Consider the following 27,130-nt stretch of genomic DNA (forward strand, 5'->3'; position numbering starts at 1 on the left):
CCCTTTCCTACCATCGCTAACTATAGGATGGTTTAGCTCTGTATTTCCAACTCTTGTTACAGTTCCAAAAATTATTATAAACGTTTAGAATCTGAAAAACTCAGTTACATACTGATTACGCTCACCAGCTTACCTCTGAATTCCACGGAGGGATTGAAATAAGGTGTGTAAGAAGGGGGCTATTCAACATGTCAGGGCAAGCTTCTCATTCGCAGGGTTTTCTGGGGGGGACGGATATTTTGGGAGTGGGAAAAGCAAAGGAGAAGAGCAGATAAGCTCTTCTTTCTTAGATTTCAGGGTGAAATGAATGCACCTGACGCTTCTTTCTTAGATTTCAGGGTGAAATGAATGTACCTGACGCCCACGTGGCAGAACGGCTCCGCCAGGTGAGCGAGGCCGGACTGGAGACACGACGGAACTCTGGGCCATTCTGGAGACTCCGCCCAGTGTAAGCACTCGCGCGCTGCCGTGAGGGCGTGCACGCGTACGCAGTCTTGCCTCGCGCAGGGTCGAGCCTGTCAGGCGGGAAATCTCGCGAGATTGGAGACTGGGATGACTGTCGGGAGGAGGGGAGTGGTGTCTGGGAAGGGGGGGGAATCTGGGCAGCGGCCGGGCTCTGTGGCTTCAGGGCTCGGAGAGAGAGAGAGGGAGGGTGGCAAAGAGAGTGAGTCGGTGCCGCCGCCTGCCTAAGGAGAGAGGAGGGGTCCTGCTTGCCTGCGCCCTTCGTGGGCCGAGAGCGCGAGGCACCCGCGAACCTCTGAGGCCTCCAGCCCCTGGGGACCCCGCCCCGCCGGCCGGCCGGCCCGGGGCCTCTCTTCCCTTTGTGAGCGCCCCCTTCCCAGGGGTGGTGGTGGCTGAGGTCTGTGCGTGGGCCCGCCCGCCGAGGGGCCGCGGCGGGGGACCGAGAGGGCCTCGGCTGTGTGAGGACGGGAGGCGGCCGAGGCCCGGGCCGGTTCCCCCGAGGCGGCGGCGGCGGCGGCTCCCGGCACTTCCCCGCGCCATCTTAGCTGAGTCCAAGCGCTGAGGGCGCCTCCTCGACCCCGGTAGTCCCTTCGCCCCCCCCCCCCCAGCCCCTTGTCGCAGAGCTTGGGCTGGGCGGCTTGCTGGGGCTCCGGGGGGGGGGGCGGCGGTCTGTCGCCTGGCCCCCTCCTCCTCCTCACTCCTCGCCCTCCAGCGTAGCGGCTACCCAAGCGCTGCAGGGGGCTGTGGCTGCCTACTCCGCCCCAGACCTGTCGGCGAAAGGGTAAGGGCACCTCTGCCTTGGGAAAGGGAGACATGGAGGGGGCGGGGAAATTCGGCCCACTTTGGCCGCTGCGCGGAAGAAGGGATGTGGGGGTGGGGTGGGGGAGGGAGACAAGGAGGGTCTGTGATTCTGTGGGTGGGGTGAAGAAGCTGGTGAGCTGGGCGCCCTCCCGTTTTGAGGGGCAAGAGCAATTACATTCCTCTTTCCTGAGGGTTACCGGAAGGGGTGGTAGAAGAGGATGTCTCGAGGAAGGTGTGGCCCTCCTAGGGAGACTGGGTTGATGTGCACCCCGATTTAAAGGCGCGAGGTCCCTTTCCCTTCTGATTCCTCTGCTCCTCCCTCTCCTCCTTTGTAGTGTCTGTGAATTCTTGGGAAGGGAGACCGCTCTGGGTAGTCTACTGGGTGGATTCCCACCCTCCCTCCTTGCTCGGGAAATCTGTACCCCTCTTCTCTAGGGGTGATGGAAGCGTTTCTTTCCCTCAACCTTTCCCCATTCTTTAGTCTACTGCAGTGCTGCAGAAGTCCAAGGCAGTTTCTTCATACACAGGCCCGTGTATACACTGAAGGGAGGGGGAGCAAGAGAGGGAAGTAATGGCGCTTCCCTTAGAAAGGTTACCCCTTTTCCTTTGGTTTTAAATCGATAACGGTACTGGTTTAATACTCCTCCCCTGAGATCTGTCCCTGGGAAGTATGTCTGTTACTGTTGGGGGGCTACGGCCTCTCAAGAGAGACCCTGCCATGTTAGAACAGTTTTGATGTCTCTCTCTTTTCAAAACACTGGGTTGACTTTTTTTGTGTGTGAGCATATTGGGTTTTCGTTAGGATTAAAATAAAATAATTTTGTACTCCCTCATTTCCCTCTTTTTTTTTCTTCCTATGACTTTCGTAGTTCTTGAAGAATTATTAAAGATTATTGTATACAGACAGGCTGTCTGATGGACATTCCTTCTCCCTGAGCTGTGAATTTTTAGGGTTAATACTTTTGTATACATTGAAATCGGAATTTTCCGAAAATGATTAGGTTACAAACCTTTCTGTTGAAAATGCCTTGTTTCTTAATGTAATAAAAATTAATAAAGATTAATTTGCCTAATGATATTGTGATAGGATCTGTATTCTGTAGTCAGTAAGTCGTTTTTCCACTTCTTTTGCTTCATGTCATATTTGTTTAAAACAAATCATCTTATCTGGTTTACAGTAGTACTTGTTGGTTTTGTTTAGTAGAGTAGAAATAAATTTAAAAAAAATTAACATTCTGGAAGTGTGTTGCCAAGTTCTTGTGACCAAAGAGTAGTCTTGAAATCTACAGTTGATACTTTTTTCTTTAAGTATTTAGAGTTACTGATGAAGTGATTTCAAAATGTTCCGTACATGAATATTCATATAATTAAATAACTTTTATACAAAGTGATGAAGGTGACTAAACTAACTACAGAGATCTTGTCTTGACGTTTTACTAGCAAGTTGTATTTGGTGTTTAAGCTTTACTTAGTGGGTGACTTGTTTTTAAATACTTCCAAATGCCATCTGCATATTACATTGTCCATCAGAGCTTTTTTGGTGTTTGTTGTATTTTGAAACCTGTTTTAAGACAGGTATTTAAAGATGTTAGTAGTAGTGGTGTTAAGCATTAATTTAGTTTCTGTCATCTTATTTCATGATTTTAATATAGGGAGACACATTAATGGTATGTTAAATCAGTTTTTATTGTTTTTCCTCAGCAAATGGAATTCTCCTTACTTTATTCTCTTTTGATTTTTATCTGAACTCATTTTAACTTAAACAGCACTTCTCATTTGAATCTTTATTTCATGGCACAAAGCTGCATGTTGTGGTGTGTAGTTTTCCCCTCTTTGGCAAATTGTGAGGTAAAGTCTAATTCCTGTGTTATGGCTTGTCGGTAATTAATTCATATATACTAGCATGTATAAACCCAAGCATACTGCTCAGTAAAAAGTGACTGTTTTTGTCTTCGAAAGGTGAAGGCAGAGGGGATTTATCAATAAGGGCTACAAAACTTAAGGATGTACACTGGATATAGGTAAACTACTTGCTATATATCAGCATACTAGAACTAAGAGGTACTCTTTAGAACAACTATGAAGAAACCCTTTTCAGTAGTTGGTAGGAATTCGGTTAAAGGTGGTAAAACTATGTTCATGACCAATTAGATAAATTCATTATTAAGGAAAAACTGTCTGCGGGTTATTGCAGGTGAGTTCTGATGCCCCTGTCAGAAAGAGAAACTAAGAGCTGTTAGTCTGAGTTAATTGATTCCAGATTATATGGTACCTCTTGGGTTTCTAGTTATCTACAAAATGGCAGTGTACATCACTTCCTGTTCTTTCACAACTGATTCTCTGAATTCCCTCTTAGTGACTTAATTTTTGGCATTCTGATACCTGATTTGTTAATTTGGTTATAATTCTCATGTTTTATAGATGGAAGAATTTCTAAGAATCAATTGGGTTTAAAGGCTTTGTATAGTCTAGGATTATCTTGACAGTAACTAAATTTCCTTCCAAATTAAAGGATAGTTTCTCAAACAGATTTAAACTGAGAGGTTTTAAAGAAATACAGCAATATACAGGACCAAAAGTATGAGTGAATTGAATAGAAAATAATTATTGTATTTTCTGTAATACATATTTTGGGAGAACTGTAGATGTGGCAGTTAACTGACCATGTTAATATAAAACAAGTTTTCTTTACATCAAGGTATATACATGATATTTGGTCCCATACTGTGATGCCATCCCAGTAGTAAGAAAGAAACTGATTACTTACAGAATGCTAGGACTGAATACTCTTAACTAACCATAAAAAGTGTAATTTATTTTAAGAATTTGCTGGTACTTAGTAGATATGAATACTTAGTAAATCCGGAAGTTATCTAGGGGGCCAACTGTTGGCATTGAAATTAGATTTGAGATTAATCTGTTATTCAAATTAATAAATTCTTTGTTTTTCATTTGACTGCTCTGTATAGTAAAATCATTTTATTTCTCCTCTGTATATCTTTTTGGTTATCAGTAGTCTGTTGTAATAATTGTACTCATACTGATTTAACCTTTTAGAAATTAGGAGCTTTTTTCTATGTATAAGGTAAGGGCTGCTATTCAGTTCAGGATCATATATGAATGCATCTCTTCTAAAAAGTGTCAATTCTGTAGTTAAGTCTTGCATAAAATTGAGATTGTTCCATTAAGCAGAGTGCCAACGTATGTTCGTCTGCCTTTAGGTTTCTGTACTTGTTCATGGCTGGATTATTTTTTTATATTCTTCAAGATTTCAAATTCTAAAAATGTAAGTGTAAAAGATACAAACCTCTATTCATTCCATTATATTGGATTAAAATATTTTAATTTTAATGATAAAAATTGATATTTAATATCATTAAAGTGTTTCATACCTTTTTAAAAAATCCACATGAATTTAAATGCTGTGTGGAGGGGCTAGAAACAATTACTTTCAATTGGGATGTTCTTTTAACATTTGGTAACAATTATTTCTGTATCAGTCTCTTCTGTTTGTGCTAGAAGCAGACTTTTTGTTCTGAAATACAGTTTAAGGCTGCATTTTCTTAACTAGTGACAAAATTAAGCAGCCCATAAAAGGTGGAAAGGTTTTTCACAATATAAAAAATTTATGTGGCATGTAAATAAAGTTAATAAAAGTACAGGTTACTAGGTACTTTGCATAATTAATATATAGCCTGTTAAAAATGCCAGTAGCAGTGACATTGTTATAAAAGCATAACTACATTTAATTGGCCTCTAACTTATCTTTAAAGCTGAGAAGGGGCTGAATTTTCTTTCTGATAAAATTATTCAATATGATTATGTTGTGCAGATTCAGAAGTAGATGAATTACTTCATTTAGAAAGACATGCAAAGTTTAGTTTCTGAGAAAAACATCAACAGATACTGGAATGGAACAAAATATTCGGGTCTGCAGCCACCAATAATACAACTGTCACTTAATATATCTTAATTTTACCATTTATTAGCTGTGTAACTTCTTTATATAACGTTTTTAAGCCTCACTTTCCCTGTCTATAAAATGAAAATAATGCCTACTTCATAAGGTTGCTAGGTTTAAATGGGATAACCCTTGTTAAGTACCTAATGTATTGTTTGATACATAGTAAGCACCCAATAAGTTGTTGGCTGTCACATATTAGCCACTTAATAAATGTTTACAAATGAAAATAGTGAGTCTAATATTTAAGAATGAATTACATTCCATAATTTTGATTTGAAGTTGGATTTATACATTTGGAGCTCAACGTATATTTTTTAAAGAAATGGTTCGAATTTCTAACCAAGAATAGCTTACAAACTTTTTTGTACCTGAAATGGACTACTATGTAGTTCTATAAGAGATTTTCTTTTTCCTTTGCTGGATGTAAAACCTGTCCTAAAGAACAAAATTTCCTTCCTCTTTGGTACTTCATTTGTTTATTTAAGTCTTTTGCTATCATACTTCTACTTCCTGGAACTCTTTTCACCATCCCTGGCTTTGAGGGAATCCAAAGTACTCATGTTCTCCTAAGCGTTTTTTTTAGGTATGTTTTGTAGGTATGTCTCATCTTGAAAGTGCTTTATATTCCACAGTATATTAATTCAGCAAATGTTAAGTGATGATTACATGCCAATAAGGTTTGGTCCCTGCCCTGGAGGAATTCTGTCTTCTCACTTTTTCCACTTCCTAAATAGTTTTCTCAAACCAGATATTCAGAGGAAAGCAAGGATCTTCCTGTGGTTGTCAGTTCCTCTAAGCCAGTGCTTTTCAAACTTCAGGTTGTGACCCATTAGTGACTTGTCAGTTCACTTTACTGGGTCACAACACCAATTTTTTTAAATAAAAAATAATGGGAAATACCAGAGTGTGTTGTGTAAGTAAGGGTGAGCATTGTAATGGGAAACTTTTTTTGGCTTTATTTTTATGTGTTCTGGGTACACAGATAAATTTTTTTGAAGTTTCTTTTTGAACTCATGCTTTTTACTTCTAACTGCATATTTCTGAAGTATGAATATGCTTGTTTTTTCTTTTTCTTTCAACAATTCTCCTTTCAATCTCTCCTGATTCTAGTCTCTAGTCTATTTGTTAGTTATGTTGCACATATTTACCGTTCCTAGGTCTCAAAGCTTGTTGGGGTACTGATAGGTCCTGGGCAGGATACCAGCAGTTTTGGGTATGATGATAACTTCTGAGGTTTTTATATTGGGGAGCATGTTATCACATGCTCTAATGTCACGTCTTATGTATGTGAGGGCAATTTCTCATGAATTGCAGGACTTATTTTAAAAAAAGAAAACTTTATTTGGAGCATAATAAGAAAATATCTTTTATTTTTATTTGAGTCATATATAGATTTAATTTTAAACTATTAATTGCACTATATATATGTTTGTTTATTTGTTTGTTTGTTTTTTTGCGGTACGCGGGCCTCTCACTGTTGTGGCCTCTCCTGTTGCGGAGCACAGGCTCCGGACGCGCAGGCTCAGCGGCCACGGCTCACGGGTCCAGCCGCTCCGCGGCATGTGGGATCTTCCCAGACCGGGGCATGAACCCGTGTCTCCTGCATCGGCAGGCGGACTCTCAACCACTGCGCCGCCCTATTAAGTATTTTAAAAAAATTTCAGTGTGCTTCAGTGCATTACATCTAATGATATCCTTATATTTTGGTTGATGTTTTTAGTTCACTTATGGTGGTAGTTACGAGTCTCTAGTTTGTATTTTGGACTGATTTTTTCCAGTTTGTTTCCACTGAAGCAGAGAAAGGTTTTAGAAAAAGTTGATGAACAGCATTACTAAACAAGGTCAAGGTTTTTCCTTTTTTACACTTGGGAATTTAGTGTCACTCAAAATTGGAAAACTTGTCTCTTTGCCAAAAGCATCCATATTTTTGATTGTAAAGACTAAAATTACTTATTAACCTATAATGGTACTTGATAAGGAAACTTTACTCTTCACTGTTGCACTCTGTATAGTATGTGTTACAGTATTTAATATACTGCGGTTAAGGAAGCTCATGCTGTGTAAATGGTAGATGATGATTGTGATGTTTTTTATAGGGAACATCACATTATTGGAGTACGGTATTTCAGTTGGTTTTGTTTCTTACAATTCAAGGGTTTTGAGTCCTGGGGGCGCAGTATAATGTGCTCACTCTCAGATTCTTTACTTTGACATATGTGCTTGTTACTGATGATAATTTTTCCATTACCCAGAAAAGCACAAGTAATTTGAAAATACTGTAATGAAAAGATCCTTTTATCTTTAGTTTAGATACTGACAAAATATTTTTGTGTATTATGTGTGAAAGTTCAGTTCTATGAAATAATGCCATAAAACTTAAATCAAGAGTAAAAAGATTTTAAGGAAAAGATGGGAAAAATTTCTATTTAGGAAAGAAATGTTCTGTAGTAGAGAAACTTGAATGCTAGCAATAGAAAGTATAGAATTTGGATATTTCTTTGTTTATGTGGCATTTTGATTGAACTGATTATGCATATGCATACAAATGTATGGTAAACTGGTTGGAGAGGTCCACTGCCTTCAAGAATAGCATGGTTTTAGGGGAAAACAAAAATATTGATCGACGAATTTTGTTTTTGTAATATGTATTAGATAATTTGATAAATTAGAAGAATAAGTTTCACAAGAGAGTTTATTACTGTAGTAAATGATGTTATACCAAAATCCTAAATAATGCATTGTTACCAAATGAATTTTTTTCTTTCTCTGGTTGAATACATGTGAAATACGTGTTGTTCATTATTTGATAATCAAATAAATGATAAGGGTGGTGGGCTTTTTAAAATTTGTTTTTTGTTTTCTTTCTGCATTTAGTAGTTTCAGTATCAGAAGTGAATTAGATTTTGTGTCTTTAAGGAAGACCAAATGTGATTTTTTTGCAATTGTTTTTTTCAGTCAACAAGAATGAACCTATGTTGAAAGTTAAATGTTTTGAGAACTTTAAATAGGAATCAAATAAAGAACTTTCATTTTTATTTATCAGATTTGAAATGTAGATGTATTAATAATGTATCATTCTCTCAAAAATTTAAGTTGGAGACTTAGTCTCCTAACATTTTACAGTCTGTCTACTCTAAAGAACTAAATTTAACAAGACATCTGGTTAATTTAAGAGCCTTGTAAATACACATTTTCTTTCAACCTTCCTGGAGATGGCATGGAATATATTAGGGGAGGAATGGTGAAATAGATACAGTAAGCAAACATCGAAAATGCGTTTTATGATTATCTTTGAGGTGGTAAATCCAGTCATTAACAATATAATGGTTCTGCTTTTGACGTACGACATGTTTATTAAATAATACAAAAACTGTCTAATTGTTTTTGACAATTAATATATTAAGGTACACCACCATTCTGTTTTTTTTAACATGAATTATATTGGATTAATATTAGGTGAAATGGTATCCCAAATTTTAGTATCTATTATTCTACTTTATCTCATTCAAGTGGCATTGTGATATGAGATTATAACATTTTTTTTTTGAAAAAGTGTTCTTTGTTAAATCCTTTTGAAGCATAGTCATTAAGCTCTTTGGTTTACTCATATTTGGTTTAAGCTTAATATAGAAATCAATTTCAGTTTAACACTTTGAGATACATAGGTTATAATTTATGATCTGTCGGTATGTACTATGAAAACACCAAATCAAAATAGTGATTGATGGAATTTGAATTTAAAGACTACCAGTATAACCATTATCTACATAGCTTTAGTATCAAAATAAGATTGTCATAACACATGTACTTATCATGTATCTTTTGAGTGCTGCATTCTAGGCACTGTACTTATCAAAATAGGTTCAGTGATGACACATCTATTTATTATACATTTTTGACTGCTATTTGCTAGATACTGTGTTGGGATACAGAAATGAGTACGATTTAATCTCTCCTGTTTTTTCAGTTCAACAGGGATACGGACTTGCAAATAAATATATCATACAATAATGCAATGCAAAGTTTCGAAAACATGACAGTGTTGACATTTTAGGTAGGATAATTTATTGTGTGGATTTGTGCTGTGTATTATTAGATATTTTGAAGCATCCCTGGCCTTCACCCATTAGATGCCAGAAGCACTCCCTCTCCCCAGTTGTGACAATTAAAAATGTCTCCAGATATTGGCAAAAGTCCCCTGGGGAGTAAAATCACCTGTTATTGAGACTCACTGGTGTAGTGAATACTAAGGTACAAAGAACTGTCATCAGACAAGTGAAATAAAGTGAAGGGATGTTTAGGTGGAATGACCCCTAAGGGAGTGCAGTTTTATATGGGTCTTGAAGAAAAGTAGGAGTGGAAAGGGAATTATATACCTGAGAGCATGAAAGATCAATGTCTATGAATGTAATTAGTAATAGTTTGTGGCTATAGGCTATTTATGTGGTTTGGGATGGAAATTCAGTAAAATGAAGCTGAAAAACTACTTTGGGGCCAAAACTTTTTTTTATTTTAATTTGATTTTATTTATTTTTTTATACAGCAGGTCCTCATCAGTTTTATACACATCAGTGTGTACATGTCAATCCCAATCGCCCAATTCATCACCCCCCCACCCCCACCCCCCCACCTCTTTCCCCCCTTGTTAGTTCTCTACATCTGTGTCTCAATTTCTGCCCTGCAAACCGGTTCATCTGTACCATTTTTCTAGGTTCCACATATATGCGTTAATATATGATATTTGTTTTTCTCTTTCTGACTTCACTCTGTATGACAGTCTCCAGATCCATCCGCGTCTCTATAGATGACCCAATTTCGTTCTTTTTTATGGCTGAGTAATATTCCATTGTATATATGTACCACATCTTCTTTATCCATTCATCTGTTGATGGGCATTTAGGTTGCTTCCATGACCTGGCTATTGTAAATAGTGCTGCAGTGAACATTGGGGTGCATGTGTCTTTTTGAATTATGGTTTTCTCTGGCTATATGCCCAGGAGTGGGATTGCTGGATCATATGGTAATTCAACTTTCAGTTTTTTAAGGAACCTCCATACTGTTCTCCATAGTGACTGTATCAATTTACATTCCCACCAACAGTGCAAGTGGGTTCCCTTTTCTCCACACCCTCTCCAGGATTTGTTGTTTGTAGATTTTCTGATGATGCCCATTCCAACTGGTGTGAGGTGATACCTCGTAGTTTTGATTTGCATTTCTCTAATAATTAGTGATGTTGAGCAGCTTTTCATGTGCTTCTTGGCCATCTGTATATCTTCTTTGGAGAAATGTCTATTTAGGTCTTCTGCCCATTTTTGGATTGGGTTGTTTGTCTCTTTAATATTGAGCTGCATGAGCTGTTTATATATTTTGGAGATTAATCCTTTGTCCGTTGATTTCGTTTGCAAATATTTTCTCCCATATTGAGGGTTGTCTTTTCGTCCTGTTTATGGTTTCCTTTGCTGTGCAAAAGCTGTTAAGTTTTATTAGGTCCCATTTGTTTACTTTTGTTTTTATTTCCATTACTCTAGGAGGTGGATCAAAAAAGATCTTGCTGTGATCTATATCAAAGAGTGTTCTTCCTATGTTTTCCTCTAAGAGTTTTATAGAGTCTGGTCTTACATTTAGGTCTCTAATCCATTTTGAGTTTATTTTTGTGTATGGTGTTAGGGAGTGTTCTAATTTCATTCTTTTACATGTACCTGTCCAGTTTTCCCAGCACCACTTATTGAAGAGAATGTCTTTTCTCCATTGTGTGTCCTTGGCTCTTTTGTCATAGATTAGTTGACCATAGGTGCGTGGGTTTATCTCTGGGCTTTCTATCTTGTTCCATTGATCTATGTTTCTGTTTTTGTGCCAGGACCATATTGTCTTGATTACTGTAGCTTTGTAGTATAGTCTGAAGTCAGGGAGTCTGATTCCTCCAGCTCCATTTTTTTCCCTCAAGACTGCTTTGGCTATTCGGGGTCTTTTGTGTCTCCATACAGATTTTAAGATTTTTGGTTCTAGTTCCATTAAAAATGCCATTGGTAATTTGATAGGGATTGCATTGAATCTGTAGATTGCTTTGGGTAGTATAGTCATGTTCACAATATTGATTCTTCCAATCCAAGAACATGGTATATCTCTCCATCTGTTGGTATCATCTTTAATTTCTTTCATCAGTGTCTTATAGTTTTCTGGTCTTTTGTCTCACTAGGTAGGTTTCTTCCTAGGTATTTTATTCTTTTTGTTGCAGTGGTAAATGGGAGTGTTTCCTTAATTTCTCTTTCAGATTTTTCATCATTAGCGTATAGGAATGCAAGAGATTTCTGTACATTAATTTTGTGTCCTGCAACTTTACCAAATTCATTGATTAGCTCTAGTAGTTTTCTGGTGGCATCTTTAGGATTCTCTATGTATAGTATCATGTCATCTGCAAACAATGGCAGTTTTACTTCTTCTTTTCCAATTTGTATTCCTTTTATTTCTTTTTCTTCTCTGATTGCCATGGCTAGGACTTCCAAAACTGTGTTGAATAATAGTGGTGAGAGTGGACATCCTTGTCTTGTTCCTGATCTTAGAGGAAATGCTTTCAGTTTTTCACCATTGAGAATGATGTTTGCTGTGCGTTTGTTGTATATGGCCTTTATTACGTTGAGGTAGGTTCCCTCTATGCCCACTTTCTGGAGAGTTTTTATCATAAATGGGTGTTGAATTTTGTCAAAAGCTTTTTCTGCAACTATTGAGATGATCATATGGTTTTTCTTCTTCAGTTTGTTAAAATGGTGTATCACATTGATTGATTTGCTTATATTGAAGAATCCTTGCATCCCTGGGATAAATCTCACTTGATCATGGTATATGATCCTTTTAATGTGTTGTTAGATTCTGTTCGCTAGTATTTTGTTGAGGATTTTTGCATCTATACTCATCAGTGATATTGGTCTGTAATTTTCTTTTTTTGTAGTGTCTTTGTCTGGTTTTGGTATCAGGGTGATGGTGGCCTCATAGAATGAGTTTGGGAGTGTTCCTTCCTCCGCAGTTTTTTGGAAGAGTTTGAGAAGGATGAGTCTTAGCTCTTCTCTAAATGTTTGATAAAATTCACCTGTGAAGCCATCTGGTCCTGGACTTTTGTTTGTTGGAAGATTTTTAATCACAGTTTCAATTTCATGACTTGTGATTGGTCTGTTCATATTTTCCATTTCTTCCTGGTTCCGTCTTGGAAGGTTATACCTTTCTAAGAATTTGTCCATTTCTTCCAGGTTGTCCATTTTATTGGCATAGAGTTGCTTGTAGTAGTCTCTTAGGATGCTTTGTATTTTTGCAGTGTCTGTTGTAAATTCTCCTTTTTCATTTCCAATTTTATTGATTTGAGTCCTCTCCATCTTTTTCTTGATGAGTCTGGCTAATGGTTTATCAATTTTGTTTATCTTCTCAAAGAACCAGCTTTTAGTTTTATTGATCCTTGCTATTGTTTTCTTTGTTTCTGTTTCATTTATTTCTGCTCTGATCTTCATGATTTCTTTCCTTCTGCTAAGTTTGGGTTTTGTTTGTTCTTCTTTATCTAGTTCCTTTAGGTGTAAGGTTAGATTGTTTATTTGAGATTTTTCTTGTTTCTTGAGGTAGGTTTCTATAGCTATAAATTTCTCTCTTAGAACTGCTTTTGCTGCATCCCATAGGTTTTGGATCATCGTATTTTCATTGTCATTTGTCTCTAGATATTTTTTTATTTCCTCTTTGATTTCTTCAGTGATCTCTTGGTTATTTAGTAACGTATTGTTTAGCCTCCATGTTTTTGTGTTTTTTACGTTTTTTTCCCTGTAATTCATTTCTAATCTGATAGCGTTGTGGTCAGAAAAGATGCTTGATATGATTTCAATTTTCTTAAATTTATTGTGGCTTGATTTGTGACCCAAGATGTGATCTATCCTGGAGAATGTTCCGTGCGCACTTGAGAAGAAAATGTGATCTGCTGTTTCTGGATGGAATGTCCTATGAACATCAGTTAAATCTATCTGGTCTGTTGTGTCATTTAAAGCTTCTGTTTCCTTATTTATTTTCATTTTGGATGATCTGTCCATTGGTGTAAATGAGGTGTTAAAGTCCCCCACTATTATTGTGTTACCATCAATTTTCTCTTTTATAGCTGTTAGCAGTTGCCTTATGTGTTGAGGTGCTCCTGTGTTGTGTGCATATATATTTATAATTGTTATATCTTCTTCTTGGATTGATCCCTTGATCATTATGTAGTGTCCTTCCTTGTCTCTTGTAACATTCTTTAAAGTCCATTTTATCTGATATGAGTATTGCTAGTCCAGCTTTCTTTTGATTTCCATTTGCATGGAATATCTTTTTCCATCCCCACACTTTCAGTCTGTATGTGTCCTTAGGTCTGAAGTGGGTCTCTTGTAGACAGCATATAGATGGATCTTGTTTTTGTATCCATTCAGCAAGCCTGTGTCTTTTGGTTGGAGCATTTAATCCATTCACGTTTAAGGTAATTATCGATATATGTTCCTATGACCATTTTCTTAATTGTTTTGGGTTTGTTTTGTAGGTCCTTTTTCTTCTCTTGTGTTTCCCACTTAGAGAAGTTCCTTTAGCATTTGTTGTAGAGCTGGTTTGGCGGTGCTGAATTCTCTTAGCTTTTGCTTGTCTGTAAAGCTTTTGATTTCTCCGTCGAATCTGAATGAGATCCTTGCCGGGTAGAATAATCTTGGTTGTAGGTTCTTCCCTTTCATCACTTTAAGTATATCATGCCACTCCCTTCTGGCTTGTAGAGTTTCTGCTGAGAAATCAGCTGTTAACCTTATAGGAGTTCCCTTGTATGTTATTTGTCATTTTTCCCTTGCTGCTTTCAATAATTTTTCTTTGTCTTTAATTTTTGCCAGTTTGATTACTATGTGGCTTGGCGTGTTTCTCCTTGGGTTTATCCTGTATGGGACTCTCTGTGCTTCCTGGACTTGGGTGGCTATTTCCTTTCCCATGTTAGGGAAGTTTTTGATTATAATCTCTTCAAATATTTTCTCGGGTCCTTTCTCTCTCTCTTCTTCTTCTGGGACCCCTATAATGTGAATGTTGTTGCGTTTAATGTTGTCCCAGAGGTCTCTTAGGCTGTCTTCATTTCTTTTCATTCTTTTTTCTTTATTCTGTTCCGTGGCAGTGAATTCCACCATTCTGTCTTCCAGGTCACTTATCCGTTTTCTGTCTCAGTTATTCTGCTATTGATTCCTTCTAAATGAAATGCAGATTTCATTTCAGTTATTGTATTGTTCATCTCTGTTTGTTTGTTCTTTAATTCTTCTAGGTCTTTGTTAAACATTTCTTGCATCTTCTCGATCTTTGCCTCCATTCTTTTTCCGAGGTCCTGGATCATCTTCACTATCATTCTGAATTTTTTTTCTGGAAGGTTGCCTATCTCCACTTCATTTAGTTGTTTTTCTGGGGTTTTATCTTGTTCCTTCATCTGGTACATAGCCCTCTGCCTTTTCATCTTGTCTGTCTTTCTGTGAATGTGGTTTTTGTTCCACAGGCAGCAGGATTGTAATTCTTCTTGCTTCTGCTGTCTGCCCTCTGGGGGCCATATCTTTTTAACTGTTTAATTGAGGCATAATTAATGCAGCAAAGTGTATAAATATTAAGTGTAAGCTTGTTGAATTTTTGCAGATGTATATTCTCATGTAGCCACCGTGCACAACAACATATGGAACATTTCTAGCATCTCTTACGTTTCTTGAAGGGCCGTTGCTGTGCTCCTATTTGATGTGAAAATCATATAAAAGCAGGGGTGTGGTATCATCAGATTTGTGTTTTAAAAAGATTACTCTGGAGTTGTGGAGAATAGATGGGCAAAAATTACACATAGGGAGTTTGGTTATAAGGTTATTAGAGAAGTCTAAATAAGGAGTAGAGCTGACATGATGGATTTTAGAGAGACTAAGGTGGAAATATTGATGGAATCAAGGGTTTACTAGAGGTAAGGGACAGGATATGTTGAGAATGACTCTTGGTAACAAGCAGTTCAAAGATTTCAGTGACTTTTAACAGGACAAACATTTTTTGCTTGACATGATGTATGTGTAGTGTGGGTTTGTGGGGGATTCTGTTTGATCTCACTACGTAGGGTCTCAGACTGATGGAGGCTCCATCACATGGTTCCATGATCTCCGTGGCAATGGGAAGGAGACTGTTGCTAATAACTTATTGGCTCTTAAAGTGTCTACCTAGAAGAGGGTCATGTCGTTTTGGCTTATTGTTCATTGGCCAAAGCAAGTCATATGGTCTTAAGAGATTTCACAGAGAGGGTAAGAAAGTGCAGTATGTCCTGAAGGGGAGAACTGAAATATTTCAGCTATGGTAAATATATGTCGTTTTGATTTACAGCTTATTTAGTCAGTTAAAAAGTGAATAATATTGAAATTTATGGTAAGAATTTTAGTAGTAACAAGAGCCACCATTTATTGAGCATTTACTATGTGCCAGGTACTATTTATGTATTTTTTTTTTTTATTTTTATTTTTTTGCGATACGCAGGCCTCTCACGTTGCGGAGCACAGGCTCTGGACGCGCAGGCTCGGCGGCCATGGCTCACGGGCCCAGCCGCTCCGCGGCATATGGGATCTTCCCGGACCGGGGCACGAACCCGTGTCCCCTGCATTGGCAGGTGGACTCTCAACCACTGCGCCACCAGGGAAGCCCACTATTTATGTATTTTAAGATATATTTTTCATTTCAGTTTTTTACAACATCCCTGGAAGGTAGATGGCAGTTGCATTTTATAGAGGGGAAACTGATGCTCATGAGGTTAAATAACTTAAGATCAGATAGCCAGGAGTATATGTAAAGCCTGAGCTAGTTGTACTCTATTTGGTTGAGTAGAACCTTCTTGGCAGTAGGGTAGAAGGAGGGAAAAAAACCCAAAACCTCTTTGATTGAATAATCAATCAAATACTGTTAATTCGACTTGTTGTTAATTAGGCTTAAATGAATTAACAGTGGTATTGTTCTTGTAAATAACATTTTGTCCTCCAAGATTTTTCTGAAATTTCACAAGTGTAGACTATTTAATTGCATTTTAAAGATTCACAGATTAGAAGCTGCTGTTTGTTATTCATTTATTCTGTTTTTTACCGCCTTCTGTCTGATCCCTGCGTATATTGCTGTACTTAACCTGTTCTCTAATTTTTTTTTAAATAAATTTATTTATTTATTTTTGGCTGCGTTGGGTCTTCGTTGCTGTGCGCGGACTTCCTCTTGTTGCGGCAATCGGGGGCTACTGTTTGTTGCAGTGCATGGGCTTCTCATTGCAGTGACTTCTCTTATTGCAGTGGCTTCTCTTATTGCGGTGGCTTCTCTTGTTGCGGAGCATGGGCTCTAGGCTCGTGGGCTTCAGTAGCTGTGGCTCGAAGGCTCTAGACCGCAGGCTCAGTAGTTGTGGTGCACGGGGTTAGTTTCTCCGTGGCACGTGGCATCTTCCCAGACCACGGCTCGAACCCGTGTTTCCTGCATTGGCAGGCAGATTTTTAATCACTGCGCCACCAGGGAAGCCCTTGTCTAATTTTTTGATTGTGAGAATCTTTCGTCAGTTCTTTGTATCTGAAATTCTAGTGTATGTGATTTATCTCTCTATTACTACCCTTAGTGAGAATTTCCTTTCAGGTATGTGAATTGCTAGTCATGGGGATGTTGGTGATTAGAATAAGAGGGAGTCTGGCTGTTGGGAATAGAAAATTCAAGTAGAAGGCTGAGTCAGGAGTAGGGATTTTTATAAGAAAACCTTAGGAAAGATTAAAGGAAACAAGTAAATCTGATCTGTAGAAGTGTCTTCTTACCTCCATTGGAAGGAAAGGGCTTATTTTTGAGAAGCTGACAGTACTTCAACATGAAGTTAATGGGCAGAGCTAAAGCTCTCTGTAGTGGGCAAGGTCTGTGAAAAATAAGTTAGTCAAAGCATTTCCATCATCCAAGCTGTCCTTGCATCCTTGGACCATGGTTGGCCTTTGGAAAATCAACTTTTGCCTTAAAAATTTTTAAGTCCTCAAATAATGGAAAAAAGTTAAATTGTTTAGAATAAGTTGTAACAATACATGATATAAAATTCAGAAGGTACAAAAAGATGGGACTTTCCTCGCCGTCCAGTGGTTAAGACTCTGAGGTTCCACTGCAGGGGGTGTGGGTTCCATCCCTGCTCGGGGAACTAAGATCCCATGTACCACGAGGCGCGGCCAAAAAAAAAAAAGAGAAAAAAGAAAAATACATAGTTAGCAAATTAACTGTATGGTGTGCATAGCTAATACTGGATATATAAATGTTATTAGTATTCTCTTAGTCATTTAGTGTGTCCAAAAACATATGAAAAAACGTTTCTAAGAGCATAAATCTACTTGTGACATCAGTCCTCCTGACCCTGTTTTCTTTTTTATATCTCAAGTGCCTAAAACATCAATTTGTTTATTAGGTAGATTTTCAGGGAGCAGGACTTTGACTCTCAGAGAGGGAGACTCTCTCTCTGTTTGCAAAACACTGTGTTCAGTGTTAGAAAAAAAAATGTTCATAAAAGACAGGTTTAGAATTCACAAAAATAAATTCATGTGTGGTCCTTTATGCCCTCTGTTTCTTTGTAATACTTAACACTATTTACCATCTCCTTCCTTCTTAAAAATTTTATTTTACTGATTCTTCTTTCTGACTGCCCCTAACTGTAGATGTCTCAGCAGTTGATACTTTTCTTTCTCTCTCTGCTCCTCTTTCTCTCTCTCCTCTTTCCAGTGCCTCTCCCATCCCCATCCTATATGCCCAACTGCCTGTCTGAGATGTCTTGTACTTCTTGGATATCTATAGGCACATCAGGTTCAACACATCTAAAATGAACTCATCTTTTTCATCCTCTTTCGCAAAAGGTTCCCCTTATTTACCCACCTGCTTCAATGCTAATAACACTTTTTTTTAAAGTCAGCTTACTTACCAAGGTATAATCTACTTGCAGTAAAATTCACACATTTTTAGCGTAGAGATCAATGTATATAACCATCAACCTAGTGAAGATGTAGAACAGTTTTATTTCATCTGAAAATTCCCTAGCAATCAGTCTCATTCCACTCTTATTCTTAGGCAGCCAGTGATGTGATTTCTGTTACTATGAATTAGATTTGTCTTTCCTAGAGTTTCGTAGAAATGGAATCACACAATATGTGGTTTTGTGCTTGGCTTCTTTCTCTTGGCATAATGTCTGTGATACTTATCCATTTTGTTGCGTGTATCAGCAGTTCATTTCTTCTGTTCCTTAGTAATATTCCTGAGTTTGGATATACCATAATATATTAATTCACTTGATTGATATTTGAATCTTTTCCAGTTTTTGACTTTTTTTTTTTTTTTTTTTTGCGGTAAGTGGGCCTCTCACTGTTGTGGCCTCTCCCGTTGCGGAGCACAGGCTCCGGACGCGCAGGCTCAGCGGCCATGGCTCACGGGCCCAGCCGCTCCGCGGCATGTGGGATCTTTCTGGACCGGGGCACGAACCCACGTCCCCTGCATCGGCAGGCGGACTCTCAACCACTGCGCCACCAGGGAAGCCCTGTTTTGATTCTTTTAGTCTCTTTCCTCACCTATATTCATCCAACAGATTGTGAAGTCATGGGGTTTCTTCCTTTGAAATATGTTTAACCCTTTGTTCTCTTTTCCAGGGATCTTTTTTTTTTTTTTTGCGGTACGCGGGCCTCTCACTGTTGTGGTCTCTTCCGCTGCGGAGCACAGGCTCCGGACGCGCAGGCTCAGTGACCATGGCTCACGGGCCCAGCCGCTCCACGGCATGCGGGATCTTCCCGGACCGGGGCACGAACCCGCGTCCCCTGCATTGGCAGGCGGACCCTCAACCACTGCGCCACCAGGGAAGCCCTTTTCCAGGGATCTTTAACAGTGTTGTGAGAAGCTTTTTTTTTTTTCTTGAAGCCTTATTTTAGGAGTAAGGGATAGAAGGGTGATTATGCAAATGGAGTCCTTGCTGAGTGAGGTTTATAGTCAGGTGGAAATGCTGACTGAAATTGGTGAGAAGATAGTACTGACATTGAAGGATGGGGAAAAGGAATGTTGCTGCTGAATGCTCTCTATCCCTGGTAAAGCACTGTTTTAGTCCCTGTTTTTGTTGGTAGGTTGAGATTGCCATTTTTTAGCTTGTTTTGATTTTTGTTTTGTTGTATATTCATGGGTATATATGTAGTGTGAGTGGTGAAAAAGAAAGGTTTTTTTCACGGATATTCTCATTATGTGACTACTTAACCCGGGCCTTGGCTTCATCATCGGTAAAATGGGGATAATAATTAATACCTGTCACATAGCGTTGTTAAGAAGATCAGGTGCGTTATTATATGTAAAGCTCTTAGAACAGTACCTGGCATGTTGTGTTCTATCAGTGTTAGCTAGTATGATTACCTTAATTCTAAGTTACTTAAAAGGCTGTCTTTTTCTCTCCCATTTCAGTTCCTCTTACATATTAATGTAAGATTTATCTCCTAACACACCACTCTTTGGCTACCTGTTCAAAGCTATAAAGCTGCTGTATTATTTGGCAACTATTTGTGTGTCCTTTTTTTCAATTGTGGTAAAATATACAAACAGTAAAGTGTACAAATTAAATTTTACAAATGTATCTACCACTCAGACTAAGCTATAAAAGTTTCTAACATTACAGAAGCTTCCCTCTTGTCTCTTTCTCTTCAGTAACAACTCCTCCCACATCTGTTTTGACTTCTTTACCATAGATTATTTTTGCAAATATGTCCTTTTTAATTTTTCATTTATTTTTAAAAATATTTATTTATTTGGCTGCGTCGGGTCTTAGTTGTGGCAGGCGGGATCTTTTGTCATGGTGAGCAGGCTCTCTAGTTGTGGCGTGTGGGCTCAGTAGTTGTGGTACATGGGCTTAGTTGCCCCGTGGCATGTGGGATCTTAGTTCCCTGAGCAAGGATCGAACTTGCATCCCCTGCATTGGAAGGCGGATTCTTAACCACTGGACTACCAGGGAAGTCTCTGTCCTTTTTTAAATTGAGGTGTAATTGACATACTAGTATCAGGTGTACAACATGATTTGATAGCTGTATGTATTGTGAAATCATCACTGCAGTAATTCTAGTTAACAGTTGTCACCATACATAGTTACAGATCGTTTTTCTTGTAATGAAAACTTTTAACATCTACTCTCTTAGCAACTTTCAAGTATGCAATACAATATTATTAACTAGTCACTCTGCTGTACATTACATCCCTATGACATTTGTTTTATAACTGGAAGTTTGTACCTTTTGACCCACTTCACCCATTTTATCCACCCGCAGCCCCTGCCTCTCGCACCTGCCAATCTATTATGTGTATCTAGAGCTCTGCCCCACACCCCAATTCCACATATAAGTGAGATCACATGGTATTTGTCTTTCTCTGTCTGACTTATTTCACTTAGGGTCCATCCCTGTTGTTGCAAATGGCAGGATTTTCTTGTCTTTTTATGGCTGAATAATACTCCATTTTATATATGTGTGTATGTATGTATCGCACATTTTCTTTATCCATTCATTAATTGATGGACACTTAGGTTGTTTCCGTTATCTTGGCTGTTGTAAATGTTGCAGTGAACGTGGAGATGCATATATCTTGTAGTATTTTCATTTTCTTCAGATAAATACCCAGAAGTGGAATTGCTGGATCGTATGGTAGTTCTCTTTTTAATTTTTTAGAACCTCTGTACAGTTTTCCATAGGCTGCCTCAATTTACATTCCTACTAACAGTGTGCAAGGGTTCCTTTTTCTCCACATCCTTGCCAGCACATTTCTTTTCATTTGGGTAATAGCCATTTTAACAGATGTGAGGTGATATTTCATTGGGGTTTTGATTTCCATTTCCCTGATGATTAGTGATGTTGAGCAGCTTTTAACCTGTTGGTTAAAGCAATTAACCAACAGGTTAAAAGCTGCTGCAACAGGTTAATTGAGCAATTAACCTGTTGGCCATCTGTATGTCTTCTTTGGAAAAATGTCTGTTCATATCCTCTGCCCATGTTTAAATTGGATTGTATGTTTTTTTGCTCTTGAGTTGTACGAGTTTTTAAAAATATATTTAGGATATTAACCCCTTATCAGATATATGATTTGCAAATATTTTGTTTTAATAAATTTATTTATTTATTTATTTTTGGCTACTTTGGTTCTTTGTTGTTGTACGCGGCTTTCTCTAGTTGCGGCGAGCAGGGGCTGCTCTTCGTTGCGGTACGTGGGCTTCTCATTGCGGTGGCTTCTCTTGTCGTGGAGCATGGGCTCCAGGCTCACGGGCTCAGTAGTTGTGGCTTGCGGGCTCTAGGGCACAGGCTCAGTAGTTGTGGTGCACAGACCCAGTTGCCCTGCGGCATGTGGGATCCTCCCGGACCAGGGCTCGAACCTGTGTCCCCTGCACTGGCAGGTGGATTCTTAACCACTGCGCCACCAGGGAAGCCCGCAAATATTTTTTTCCTGTTCTGTAGGTTGTCTTTATTTTCTTGTTGGTGCAAATAATTATTTGTTTAATTTTAAGCTTATCTGTGATTGGCCCCTCCATATCTGTGCAGTCTTATTTCCCATTACTGCTCAGCACACAGATTTTATTGCATCTGCTCTGCCTGTGTTCATGATGTCCCTTGGATGCCCTTCTGATCTCATCTGCCCTTTTCTCCCTGTCCATTCAAGTGTTCTTCCATGAAATTGTCCCCAACTGTTCCAGCTTATATTGTCCTTGTTCTTTTTTTTTTTTTTTTTTGTCCCCACCACACAGCATGTGGGATCTTAGTTCCTGGGCCAGGGATTGAACCTGTGCCCCCTGCGGTGGAAGCACAGAGTCCTAACCACTGGACTGCCAGGGAATTTTCCCTGTCCTTGTTCTTATCTAAGTACTTTTTGGCTCATTATCAGTATCCCAGTTTAGTACTTAATGAGATATTCTCCTTTTTTGTAATTACGTAATTGTCTTAACTTTAGTGGGACAGTGGTTATTTTCTATTTCTCCCGTATGATGCCTAACATAGTATACATAGGACTAATTGTTGATGAGAATCTAATTGAATTTTTAAAGTTTAAGTTCTCCTAAGTGTTGGATAGCAACTAGCAGTCGTAGTAGACAGCTTGACAGTGAACTAGGACAACTATTTATAAAACTACACAAAGTAGGGCTTCCCTGGTGGCGCAGTGGTTGAGAATCTGCCTGCTAATGCAGGGGACACGGGTTCGAGCTCTGGTCTGGGAGGATCCCACATGCAGCGGAGCAACTAGGCCCGTGAGCCACAACTACTGAGCCTGCGCGTCTGGAGCCTGTTGTGCTCCGCAACAAGAGAGGCTGCGATAGTGAGAGGCCCGTGCACCGCGATGAAGAGTGGCCTCCACTTGCCACAACTAGAGAAAGCCCTCGCACAGAAACAAAGATGCAACACAGCAAAAATAAATACATTAATTAATAAACTCCTACCCCCAACATCTTCCAAAAAAAAAAACTACACAAAGTAAAAAGCACATCTTCATGAACCTATGTAGATCTTGAGGCTATTCCAGTGTATTAGACTGCAGTAGAATGTGAAATTTAGAACTGAAAGGATCACAGAGATAATCTAATTAGGTTATTCTTACCCCCTCCTTAATGCTGAACCCATGGGAATTGCCTTTGTGAGTTCAGTAGGTCTGAACTTCCTGAGATTGTATGTAATTTGCCATGTATATATGTGCACACGTGCATTTTTCTATGGTGATAATCTGTAGCTTAATTGGATTTTCACAGGTATCTGTGGCTCTAGAACTGTTAAATATCCTGTGATCTAGCCAAAATATGACATTTCACAGATGAGACAACAGGCTCAGAGATAATTAAGACATAAGACGCTTACTCATATAGTCATTGTTATTCACAGTGATGATCCTGAGTCAACAGGAAAATATTATGTTCGGTGTGCTTTTCTTTAAAAAAAGAGAAACAAGACTGTATGGAAGATTCTAATACAGTTAGGAAATGTTTCTGTCCCAGATGGTTAAAACAAACTTTTAAAAAATTGAGATGAAATTCACATAACATTAAATTAATAATTTTAAAGCGAGCAATTAAGTGACGTTTAGTACACTCAAAGTATTGTGCAACTACCACCTCTTTCTAAGTTCCAGAGTATTTTACTTACCCCAGAAGCAAACCATTTACACATTAAGTACTTGCTCCCTGTTTTCCCCTTTTCCTGCTCCTGATAACCACCAGTCTGTGTTCTGTCTCTGTAGATTTACCTATTCTCAGTATTTCATATAAATTGAATCATAGAACGTATGTATCTAACTTCTTTCACTAACATAATGTTTTGGAGGTTCATCCACATTTAGTACTTCATTCCTTTTTATGGGTGAGTAATATTCTGTTGTATACAGAATTGTAGACACAATTTATCCGTTCATCTGTTAATGGACATTTGGGCTGTTTTTACCTTTTGGCTGTTGTGCTAGTGCTGCTGTGAACATGTGTATACGTGTACTTCTTTAAGTACCTGTTCTCAGTTCTCATGGGTTTATACCTAGGAGTGAAATTGCTGGGTCATACAGTAATTCTCTGTTTAACTTTGAGGAACTGCAAACTGTTTTCCACAGTGGCTGAATGCACAGGGGTTCCACTTTCTCCACATCCATTCCAATAGTTGTTATTTTTCATTAACTTTTTTTTTAATGATAAGCCATCCTCATGGGTATGAAATGCTACCTCTTTTGCTTTTGATTTCCATTTCCTTAGTGACTAATGATGTTGAACATCTTTTCATTTGCTTATTGGCCTTTTGCATATCTTCTTTGGACAAATATAAACTTTTGATTCTCAAAGAAGAATATTTTAGTTACCAAGAAAAATCTTTGAAGATGTAAAATATTTGGTGTTACTGTATAATTAAGTGCCAAACTGGTACAAATACAACATACTATGCGTAATTAAAAGATGTGGGGCTTCCCTGGTGGTGCAGTGGTTGAGAATCCGCCTGCCGATGCAGGGGACGCGGGTTCGTGCCCCGATCCGGGAAGATCCCACATGCCGCGGAGCGGCTGGGCCCGTGAGCCATGGCCGCTGAGCCTGTGCGTCCGGAGCCTGTGCTCCGCAACGGGAGGGGCCACAACAGTGAGAGGCCCGCGTACCGAAAAGAAAAAAGGAGATGTGGTGAGACTAGTTTAAACTTTGAGTTTAAAACCCCTTCTAATATTGTGTACAATTATAAATTTTAATGCAGATAAAGTAATTTGGGGGCTTTTCTCACTTCAAATATTTGAATATTGTCCTCTGACTTGGCATTGAAAGATGTTCGTTTGATTTTGTGCATGAAAAAAAGCACAACATTTGAAGTTATGCATATCAAATTACTTGATTTCAGGTGACTAACATAAAAACATATAATACATTAAATAGACAATAAAAATAAGCAGATGAAAATAAAGGTAGGATACTAAGATAAGTGCTGTAGTAAAATACACTGAAAGTATCCATGATGTTCACTTTTTTTTAGCTTTATTGAGCGGTAATTGATATATAAATAATTTCACATATTTAGTGTATACATTTTGATGAATTTGGACATAAGCATACACCTGTGATACCATCACCACAACCAGAGTATCCATCACCTCCAAAAATTTCCTTATGTTCTTTTGTCGTGTTATTTGTTTGTTTAGTCAACTAAACTTCAGTTTTAAAAAAAAGCTGAAGGTTTCCCTGGTGGCGCAGTGGTTGAGAGTCCGCCTGCCGATGCAGGGGACATGGGTTTGTGCCCCGGTCCGGGAAGATCCCACATGCTGTGAAGTGGCTGGGCCCATGAGCCATGGCCGCTGAGCCTGCACGTCCGGAGCCTGTGCTCCGCAATGGGAGAGGCTACAACAGTGAGAGGCCCGCGTACCGAAAAAAAAAAAAAAAAAAACAACTATGTTGAGTAAAATTTTAAAAAATGATTCAAGATTTTAGTTTCTCTCTTTGGAATTAAATTCAGTACCTTGTTTGGTACTTTAGAGAGGCAGATTTGAACTCATTGATTTTCTAAAAGGGGTATGCTTCTTCAAAGTAGGGTGATCTTTTACTTGTCTTCTATTATTTAATAAGTATTTGTTAAGTGAAATTTCAGTTGTTCGTATATTTGCCTTCCCACTTAATCATTTCTGAATTCCCACATCTAGGAAAGGGCCTGGGACTTGGTAGCGGCCTAGTAAATATTGAATGAATTTGGTTTACTGGTTGTTTTTTTTTTTTTAATTAAGTTATTTATTTATTTATTTTTGACTGTGTTGGCTCTTTGTTGCTGTGCGTGGTGGGCTTTCTCTAGTTGCAGCGAGTGGGGGCTACTCTTCGTTGGGGTGTACGGGCTTCTCATTGTGGTGGCTTCTCTTTTTGCGGAGCATGGGCTCTAGGTGTGCGGGCTTCAGTAGTTGTGGCTTGCAGGCTCATTAGTTGTGGCATGTGGGCTCTAGAGCTCAGGCTTCAGTAGTTGTGGCTTGCGGGCTCAGTAGTTGTGGCACACGGGCTTAGTTGCTCTGTGGCATGTGGAATCTTCCCGGACCAGGGCTCGAACCTGTGTCCCCTGCATTGGCAGGAGGATTCTTAAGCACTGCACCACAAGGGAAGCCCTTCTGGTTGGTTTTCATGTTGTCTAGTTGTGTCAAATGAAAGCAAGTTGGTTCAAGCTTGACAAATAAGAATGCTTTATCTACATGAAGTTCCTCTTCCCACATGAGTTATTATATATATTTGATATTGGCACTTGGAGCATTATTATACCTTATTGTTAATGATTTGCTAAGATAATTATATCTTTTAATGTATGGTCAAAACTGACATATCTCCCCCTAAAGTTTTACACATTTTAAAGGATATTTTGCCCCTCTTTTTTGGTAATCGTCCTTTTACTTAAAGAAGTATTACAATAATTGCTTAGAATAAAATGCATCTCTCAGTTTGCTAATATTCTGGCATACCATAAAAATTCATTAACTACAAAGGAATAGGTATTGTGAAAATTTAATATTTCTTCCATAGGATTATTTATAAAAATCAAAGTAAATGCTGGAATATCATTTTAATACATAGCTATTGGGTAAGGGCTTATAAGTTTGGTGATTTTACTAGAGAGTCAGGAATTCTTTTTTTTAAAATTTTTATTGGAGTATAGTTGATTTACAATGTTGTGTTAGTTTCAGGTGTACAGAGGAGTGAATCAGTTATACATATACATATATCCACTCTTCTTTAGATTCTTTTCCCATTTAGGGCATTACAGAATATTGAGTAGAGTTCCCTTTGCTATGCAATAGGTCCTTATTAGTTATCTATTTTATATGTAGTAGTGTGTATATGTCAATCCTAACCTCCCAATTTATCCCCCCCCTTCCCCCCTGGTAACCATAAGTTTGTTTTCTACGTCTGTGACTCTGTTTCTGTTTTGTAAATAAGTTCATTTGTACCATTTTTAGATTCCACATATAAGCAGTATCATATATTTGTCTTTCTCTATCTGACTTATACTTCACTCAGTGTGACAATCTCTGAGTCCACCCATGTTGCTGCAAATGGCATTATTTTGTTCTTTGTTATGGCTGAGTAATATTCTATTGTATATATGTACCACATCTTCTTTATCCACTCCTCTGTCGATGGACATTTAGGTTGCTTCCACGTTTTGGCTATTGTAAATAGTGCTGCAGTGAACATTGGAGTGCATGTATCTTTTCGAATTATGGTTTTCTCTGGATATATGTCCAAGAGTGGGATTACTGGATCATACGGTAGTTTTGTATTTAGTATTTTAAGGAACCTCCATACCATTCTCCCTAATGGTTGTACCAATTTACATTCCCACCAACGGTGTAGGAGTGTTCCCTTTTCTCCACACCCTTTCTAGCATTTATTGTTTGTAGATG

General features: G+C 38.5%; 1 protein-coding gene across 3 annotated transcripts in view; it reads left to right on the forward strand.

The window, feature by feature from the left end:
• Positions 1 to 597: 597 nt before the first annotated feature.
• The window catches only part of TAOK1 (TAO kinase 1), a 149,256-nt gene continuing 122,723 nt past the window's right edge, over positions 598 to 27,130 (forward strand). For all 3 annotated transcript variants that reach the window (XM_059997041.1, XM_059997039.1, XM_059997042.1), the window contains exon 1: positions 598 to 1,243. The gene's annotated coding sequence lies outside the window, so the exon portion shown is untranslated. The remainder of the gene's footprint in view (positions 1,244 to 27,130) is intronic.

The sequence above is a fragment of the Delphinus delphis genome, chromosome 19, assembly GCF_949987515.2.
Source record: "Delphinus delphis chromosome 19, mDelDel1.2, whole genome shotgun sequence".
In the NCBI taxonomy this organism is placed as follows: Eukaryota; Metazoa; Chordata; class Mammalia; order Artiodactyla; family Delphinidae; genus Delphinus; species Delphinus delphis.